Source organism: Triticum aestivum, chromosome 1B (genome assembly GCF_018294505.1).
Source record: "Triticum aestivum cultivar Chinese Spring chromosome 1B, IWGSC CS RefSeq v2.1, whole genome shotgun sequence".
NCBI lineage: Eukaryota > Viridiplantae > Streptophyta > Magnoliopsida > Poales > Poaceae > Triticum > Triticum aestivum.
In genome coordinates this window covers 450524997-450533723 of record NC_057795.1, presented here as the reverse complement: position 1 = coordinate 450533723, position 8727 = coordinate 450524997, and the positions used below count along the sequence as shown (strand labels likewise).

At 48.1% G+C, this 8727-nt stretch overlaps 1 non-coding gene across 1 annotated transcript; it reads right to left on the bottom strand.

The window, feature by feature from the left end:
* Window positions 1-7095: 7095 nt before the first annotated feature.
* LOC123150479 (5.8S ribosomal RNA) lies at window positions 7096-7251 on the bottom strand. Its single transcript, XR_006475119.1, has one exon. It is a non-coding gene; the product is annotated as a 5.8S ribosomal RNA (ribosomal RNA).
* Between the last annotated feature and the right edge of the window lie 1476 nt (window positions 7252-8727).

Below are 8727 nucleotides of genomic sequence, written 5' to 3'. Positions count from 1 at the left end.
AACTAACTCGATTACATGATACTCGGGAGCAATCCTACGATGGAATTACTCACGCACGGCGGTGAGAATCATGAAATTGGTGATGGAGGATGGTTGATGATGACGACGGCAACAGATTCCCCTAGCTGGAGCCCCAAACGGACTCCAGATCAGCCCTCCTGAGAGAGTTTAGGGCTTGGCGGCAGCTCTGTATCGTAAAACGCGATGAATCTTTCTGTCTAGTTTTTTTCTCCCCGGACATGAATATATGGAGTTGGAGTTGAGGTCGGTGGAGCTTCAGGGGACCCACGAGGCAGGGGGGCGCTGAGCAAGTCTTGGATTAGGGGGTATCCGGACAGCCGGACTATATACTTTGGCCGGACTGTTGGACTATGAAGATACAAGATTGAAGACTTCGCCCTATGTCCGGATGGGACTCTCCTTTGCATGGAGGGCAAGCTTGGCGATTCGGATATGTGATCTCCTTCTTTGTAACCGTCTCTGTGTAACCCTAGCACTCTCCGGTGTCTATATAAACTGGAGGGTTTAGTCAGTAGGACAACAACAATCATAATCATAGGCTAGCCTCTAGGGTTTAGCCTCTACGATCTTGTGGTAGATGAACTCTTGTAATACTCATATCATCAAGATCAATCAAGTAGGAAGTAAGGTATTACCTCCATCGAGAGGGCCCGAACCTGGGTAAACATCGTGTCCCCAGCCTCATGTTACCATTAGCCTTAGCCGCACAGTTCAGGACCCCCTACCCGAGATCCGCCGGTTTTGACACCGACAGGGATGCCCTAGGGGGGCGCCCCCACCCTCATGGACAGGGTGTGGCCCCCCTGATGTTGATTCTTCCGCCATTACTTTTTATAAAATCCAAAAAGTTGCTCCGTGGATTTTCAGGTCATTCCGAGAACTTTTATTTCTGCACAAAAATAACACCATGGTAGTTCTGCTGAAAACAACGTCAGTCCGGGTTAGTTCCATTCAAATCATGCAAGTTAGAGACCAAAACAAGGGCAAAAGTGTTTGGAAAAGTAGATATGACAGAGACATATCAATGATGATGATGAAGATGGTGAGGCGACGGCCATGGCCTCTGTTGCCATTGCCACAACTCCACTGATGTCCCTTTTCGACTCACCCGACGAGAACATCACCGCCAAGTGCATCATGGCCAAAGCCACCAATAAGGTAACCCCCAACGTCAAAACTACCATCACTACTAATCCTTCCTTGACGGATTGCATTGATGAAAGTGAGGGGTCTAATGAGGAAGTAAATGAATTTGAGTCCTTTATGAGTAAGCTCAAGGGCAAATCCAAGAAGCACTTTGTTGCTCTCTTGGAACAACTTGGTGAAGCCAATGACATGATCGAGGCTCATGAAGAAACCATCTCTAAGATGGAAGGTCATAGTCGTGACTATGCCGATGAGATATCGGATCTCTCTAATGTGCTTGAGGAAGAGCATGGTCATTGTTCAGCTCTTGAGGAGTCACACAATGATGACCATGCTAAATTAAAGAAATATATTGATCATGCTCTTGTTGTATCTCATGTGCTCAATTTCGAGAAGGATAAACTTGGGGTTGACCATGCTAGACTCAAGGAGGAGTTTGATATACTTGACAAGGCTCACAATGCCTTGAAAGGTGCTCATGACAGCCTCAAGGAGTCTCATGATCAACTCCAAGTGAATCTAACCAAGGAGAAAGTCACTTTTCCTCATATGGTCTTAATTGATAATGCAAATGCTATTAACCCATGTTGTGAGCATGTGCATCTTGTGGAGGAGAGTGCCAAGTTGAAGGAGCAACTTGAGAAAGGCCTTATGTCTTTCATACAAGGTGAGAAGAACCTTAACGATCTTTTGAGCAATCAAACTGAAGTTGTGGGCAAGGAGGGAATTGGGTTTGCACCCAAGTCCAAGAACAAGAAGGAGAATGATAAGGCCAAACAACCTCTTCCTCTCAAGCAAACTTTTGTGAAGGAGGGAGAAGGTTCTCCTAAGGAGAAGAAGAAGAACAATGTGAAGGGTGGTGGTGTCAAGAAGGGCTTTGCCACACCTTCCAACAAAGCCGACGACTTTAACCCTTCTTATGTGCTATGTCGTGCTAGTGATGGGCATGTTTATGCCAAATTTGTTGGTTCTCCTTACGAGTACAATGAATGGTCTATTTGGGTTCCTAAAACCCTTGTTACTAACATCAAAGGACCCATTACAAAATGGGTACCTAAAACCAAGCATTGATCCCTTGTAGGTGTTTGCTTCCGATGGGGGATCATGGTTGCTCGATAGTGGAGCCACAAATCATATGACTGGAAGCAAGGACTTGGTGGTGGACGTGCACAAGATTCCATCTATTCCCACCAATGTCGAGTGGGGTGATGCCTCGTCTTCTAAGGTATTGGGTATTGGCAAGGTTATCATTTCTCATGATCTCTCGATCGAGAAAGTCATGCTTGTTGAGTCCCTTGCATACAATTTACTTTCCATTCATCAACTTGAAATCATGGGCTTTGCCACATTCTTTGATATTGATACCATGGCCCTCTTGTGTAGCAAGACTCTTAAAGTAGCCTTTGTTGGGCATGTCGAGAATGGCCTTTATGTGATTAACTTTTCGGAGTGACCCACTAAGACCGTGACATGCCTAATGGCTAAAGTTGATGTGGGATGGCTTTGGCATCTCCATTTAGCCCATGTCAATATGAGATCTTTGCAAAGTCTTCTCAAGGGGGACCATGTCCGTGGACTAACAAATTTTAGTTTTGCCAAAGATCGTGCTTGCAGTGCTTGTATCAAAGGAAAGTTACATGAGAAGGCTCACCCTCCCACGACTATCATCTACTCGAAGAGACCCTTGGAGCTCCTTCACATGGATCTCTTTGGGCCTCCATCCTTTGATAGTCTTGGGGTTAGGAAGTATTGCTTGGTGATTGTGGATGATTGCTCAAGATACACTTGGGTATATTTCTTCAAGAGGAAGAGTGAGACTCAACAAACCATCATTGACTTTGCAAATGAAGCTCGGTGTCAACACAATGCAAAGATCTTGACAATAAGAAGTGACAACGACATCGAGTTCAAGAACTACACCTTGGATGAGTTCCTTAGTGATGAGGGGATAAAGCATCAATATTCCGCACCTTACACCCCTCAACAAAATGGTGTAGCGGAGAGGAAGAAGCGGACGTTGATGGACGTGGCAAGGACCATGATGGTAGAGTTCAAGTCTCCCTACAACTTTTGGGCCGAAGCCATCAACAACGCTTGCCATGCATCCAATCGGCTCTATCTCCGCAAGGGTTTGAACAAGACTCCATATGAGATACTTACCGGTAACAAGCCCAACCTCAAGTACTTCTGGGTGTTAGCTTGTAAGTGTTTCATTCGCAAGAAAGGTGTTCATTTTTATAAATTTGAGGCTAGAGCTCATGAGGGCATATTCGTTGGTTACGTGACAAACTCTCATGCTTACCGTGTCCTCAACAAGTCCACGGGACTCATTGAGGAGATGTGTAACATGGAGTTTGACGAGAATAACGGCTCCCAAGTGGAGCAAAGTGGTACTTGTGATGTAGGTGATGAAATTCCTCCCCAAGCCATAATAAGAATGGGTGTTGGTCATATCCTACCCATTGAGGAACCCCTTGTGGCCGAAGGAGAAGGACAATGCTCCACTCAAGTGGATCCACCACCAACCCAAGACCCACACGCTTACGAAGAACAAAGGGAAGGCCCTCAACCAAGTGAACAAGACCAAGGGCAAGATCAACCTCAAGATGGTGGTGAACCACCAAGTGATGCCCAAGGTCAAGTTCTCCCTTCCGAGAAAGTTCAATATCAAGAGCAAGCTCAAGATAAAGAACAAGCTCAGGACGACGCTCAAGATGATCAAGTTACCACTCCTCAACTCACTCCTGAGGAGGAATTGGAGTGTTGTGCCGCTATGATTGAATCCAAGCTCACAATCAAAGTTCATCTCATGAAGAATGTGCTTGGAAGCCTAAGAAAGGGGGTAAGCACTCATAGACAATTAGCAAATTGTTGTGAACATCACGCGTTTGTTTCTTGTGTCGAACCCCAAAAGGTCTATGGGGCGCTCGAGGATCCGGATTGGATCAATGCCATGCATGAAGAACTCAACAACTTAAATCACAATAAGGTGTGGAGATTGGTGCCAAGGCCAACAGGGAACCATAATGTCATGGGAACCAAGTAGATATTCAAGAACAAGCAAGATGCTCATGGAATTATCGTTCGCAACAAGGCTCGTTTGGTAGCACAAGGCTACTCCCAAGTCGAGGGTACCGACTACGGTGAAACCTTTGCTCCCGTTGCCCGCCTTGAATCTATTTGTTTGTTGATTGCTTATGCTTCTCATCATAACTTCAAGTTGCAACAAATGGATGTGAAGAGTGTTTTCCTTAATGGTCCTATTAATGAGTTGGTGTATGTCAAACAACCCCCGAGGTTCGAGGATCCCTATTTCCCCGATCATGTGTACCAACTCGACAAGGCACTCTATGGCCTTAAACAAGCCCCGCGTGCATGATATGAGCACCTTACCGAGTTGTTGCAAGATCGTGGGTTTGAAATTGGGAAAATCGACCCCACTCTTTTTACTAAGAAGGTCAATGGGAGTTGTTTGTATGCCAACTATATGTTGATGATATTATCTTTGGTTCCCCTAACAAAGCTTTCAATGAGGAATTTGCCGCTCTCATGACCTCGAAGTTCAAGATGTCTATGATGGGAGAGTTGAAGTTCTTTCTCGGGTTCGAAATCAAGAAAAGAAGAGAAGGAACCTTCATCAACCAAGCCAAATACACTCAAGACGTACTCAAGAGATTCAAGCTAAGTGATGTCAAGCTGTCCTCCACTCCGATGCCCGTCAAATGCCAACTTGACATTGATCCCAATGGTAAAGCGGTGGATCAAAAGGTATATCATTCCATGATTGTCTCCTTGCTTTACCTTTATGCATCTCGACCGGATATCATGTCGAGTGTGGGAATTTGTGCATGGTTCCAAGCCGCACCTAAGGAAAGCCACTATGTGGCGGTCAAGTGAATCTTTTGATATTTGGCTCATACCCCAAACTATGGCTTATGGTACCCAAGAGGAGCAAACATCAACCTTTTGGGCTATTCGTACTCAGATTGGCCGGGAGACAAAGTGGATAGGAAGTCAACCTCCGAAGGGTGCCAATTTCTTGGTTGCTCTTTGGTAAGTTGGTCTTCTAAGAAGCAAAGTTGCGTGTCTCTGTCGTCCATCGAAGCGGAGTATGTGGCCTCCGGTAGTTGTTGTGCTCAACTTCTGTGGATGAGGCAAACTTTAAAATATTACGGTGTCATTTGTGATGAAGTGCCTCTTTGGTGTGACAATTAAAGTGTCATCAAGATCTCTCTCAATCAAGTGCAACACTTCAGGACGAAGCATATTGAGATTCGGTATCACTTCATCCGGGATCACATTACGCGAGGGGAGATCAAGCTCAAATATATCAACACTCATGATAACCTTGCAGATATTTTCACGAAGCCCTTGGATGAAGCAAGATTTCGTGAGTTAAGGCATGAACTAAATATCATTGATTCAATCAATGTAGCTTGAACTCGTGCACACCCCACCATACTCATCTTGATATCTTGTTTAGGTGTAGGCATGGACATAGGGGGAGTGTTGTTCTCTCAATGAACTCTCCCTCCCCCTATTATGCATAAATTGATCAACTCTTTTACATTAGCCATTCTTGATGGTAATCGTGCTTCAAAGACGAGTTTTGGTCATGGGCCCAAGGATAATTCTTTGCGGTGCCATACCAATTGACTCAAACATAGGTGGCTTCGTTCACCGCCCTCTCCTCTAGAGAGGTTTTGGCTAGTGCGTGTTCCTTGTTGCCTTTTGCCTTCTTGTTGAGCCGTGTTTGTGTTTGAGTTGCCTTGTGTGTGTTTGTGCGTTTGCGTGTCCGATCGCTTGAAGGTTCTTGTGCAAAGGCCGTGTTTCTCTGTTTTGTCGAAACGTGCACTTTCTTCCTCTGGCTTCGCCCCGCTCAGGCATAGTTCACCATCTTTCGGGTCCCAACAGGCGTGCTCCAACTCGAACCCTTCACAGAAGATTAGGGTCGTCCAGTGGTGTGGCCCGTGAGGGCCTCCTGCTCGTCAGCTTCCTTGCGCATCCCCAGGTTTCAGAACCCGTCGACTCGCACGCATGTTGGACTCCTTGGTCCATGTTTCAAGACGGGTCGGATGGGGAGCCTACAGGCCGTTGCAGCACAATGCCTCGAGGGACACACCTTTTGGTGTGCGGGTACCGGCTGTGCCGACGACGGCCACTGGGGCACCTAGGGTGCCCGGGATTTTGCCGCCAGCATGGCCGACAATAGTCCACACCCCGAGCCGAGCAGCGGACCAGCAAGAGCCGTTCCGCATACGGCCGGGGCGCATCGCCGACCCCCGTCCACTTCCCTCCCGGCAATTTCAAGCACTCTTTGACTCTTTTTTCAAAGTCCTTTTCATCTTTCCCTCGTGGTACTTGTTTGCTACCAGTCTCTCGCCTATATTTAGCCTTCGACGGAGTCTACCGCCTGATTTGGGCTGCATTCCCAAACAACCCAACTCGTTGACGGCGCCTCGTGGGGCGATACGGCCCGGCCGGACGGGGCTCTCACCCTCCTAGGCGCCCCTTTCTAGGGGACTTGGGCCCGGTCCGTCGTTGAGAACGCCTCTCCAGACTACAATTCGTATGGCACAGCCGCCCGATTCTCAAGCTGGGTTGCTCCTAGTTCGCTCGCCGTTACTAGGGGAATCCTTGTAAGTTTCTTCTCCTCCGCTTATTTATATACTTAAACTCAGCGGGTAGTCCCACTTGACCTGGGGTCGCGGCCGAAGCGACGTGTGCTTCGTTTGCTGGGTCATTCCGAGGCCATAATGCCAGCTCGTGTCGGATGCACTGCATTGATAAAGCAAGGACGCCCACCATGTGCTGTGTCCGGCATGGTATGCCAGCAGCCCGATCTTCGGTCCACCGCCCCTTGCGAGACGAGGGACCAGATGCTGCATCCCAATTCCCGATGAGGGTGGTTGGGAGTGTGTTTTGGCGTGATGCCCAGGCAGGCGTGCCCTCGGCCGAGTGGCCTCGGGCACAACTTGCGTTCAAAGACTTGATGGTTCGCGGGATTCTGCAATTCACACCAGGTATCGCATTTTGCTATGTTCTTCATCGATGCGAGAGCCGAGATATTCATTGCCGAGAGTCGTGTGGATTAAATAGCTTTGCAACACGAGGGACGGCTAGCAAGCTAGCCATGCCCCCGGGTTAGGCATAGTGTTCCTTGATGCCTTCGGCGCCGTGGGTTCTTTTACCCCGAGCCCCCACCTGCTCTGAGAAGGGGAGGTGGTCGAGGCATTGGCCGAGCGATGGACGGTGCCGTCACTGACGGATTGGATGATGCGTGCGCGGTCTATTTTGGTCAGGGTCACGACAATGATCCTTCCGCAGGTTCACCTATGGAAACCTTGTTACGACTTCTCCTTCCTCTAAATGATAAGGTTTAATCGACTTCTCGCGACTTCGGGGGTGCCGAACCGCCTGTCGGTGTCAAAACCTGTAGATCCCGGGTAGGGGGTCCCGAACTGTGCGTCTGAGGTCGATGGTAACAGGAGACGGGGGACACGAGGTTTACCCAGGTTCGGGCCCTCTCTATGGAGCCAATACCCTACTTCCTGCTTGATTGATCTTGATGAATATGAGTATTACAAGAGTTGATCTACCACGAGATAGTAATGGCTAAACCCTAGAAGTCTAGCCTATATGATTATGATTGTAATTGCCTCTACGGACTCAACCCTCTGGTTTATATAGACACCGGAAGGGGGCTAGGGTTACACAAAGTCGGTTACAGAGAAAGGAATCTACATATTCGAGTCGCCAAGCTTGCTATCCACGAAAAGGAGAGTCCCATCCGGACATGAGAAGAAGTCTTCGGTCTTGTATCTTCATAGTCCAATAGTCCAGCCCATGTCACATAGTCTGGACAGCCGAAAACCCCTAAATCTAGGACTCCCTCAGTAGCCCCCGAACTAGTCTTCCAATGATGATGTGTCCGGGCGGAGATTGTCTTCGGCATCGCAAGGAGGGTTCCTCCTCCAGTTATTTCAAAGTACCTGACTTTACAGAGCGGTATTCTGCTTTCCCTTTAATGTCACGCCCATCGGCTTCCGCACCTTCATGACTTCAGCTTCCACGTGTCGAGCAAATATGAGTGGTCGGGGTATTATTACACATACAATCCTGGCCGTGTATAAAACACGTCTATTTAAAGAGACTGGGATTTTCAGATCCATTTCATACCAAGCGAGGAATCCGCAGAGGTTGCTTGGAGAAACCATTCCAACATGTCTAGCGCTCCCAACTCTTCCTCCCATCCCCACGGTCCCAAAAAAAGTGATTGGAGAAGTGTTCCATATCGCACAGTCAGCTAGTCGAGCTGCAAACACAGGGATTCCCCCCCCCCACAGATCTAGTTCATGTTCGAGCGGGATTGATTTCCTTCAACGGCGGGACTCAGGCGGAGAATTGCCCCAACCCATCCAGGGGGGAGCGGGTATACTTCGTTCCCTACTTACTGAGAGGCGTCGGATTTCCAATCCACCCATTCCTCTGAGGGCTTCTGGAGTATTATGGTCTCCAGGTGCACAATTTCACTCCTACCTCCATCTTGCACATTGCTGG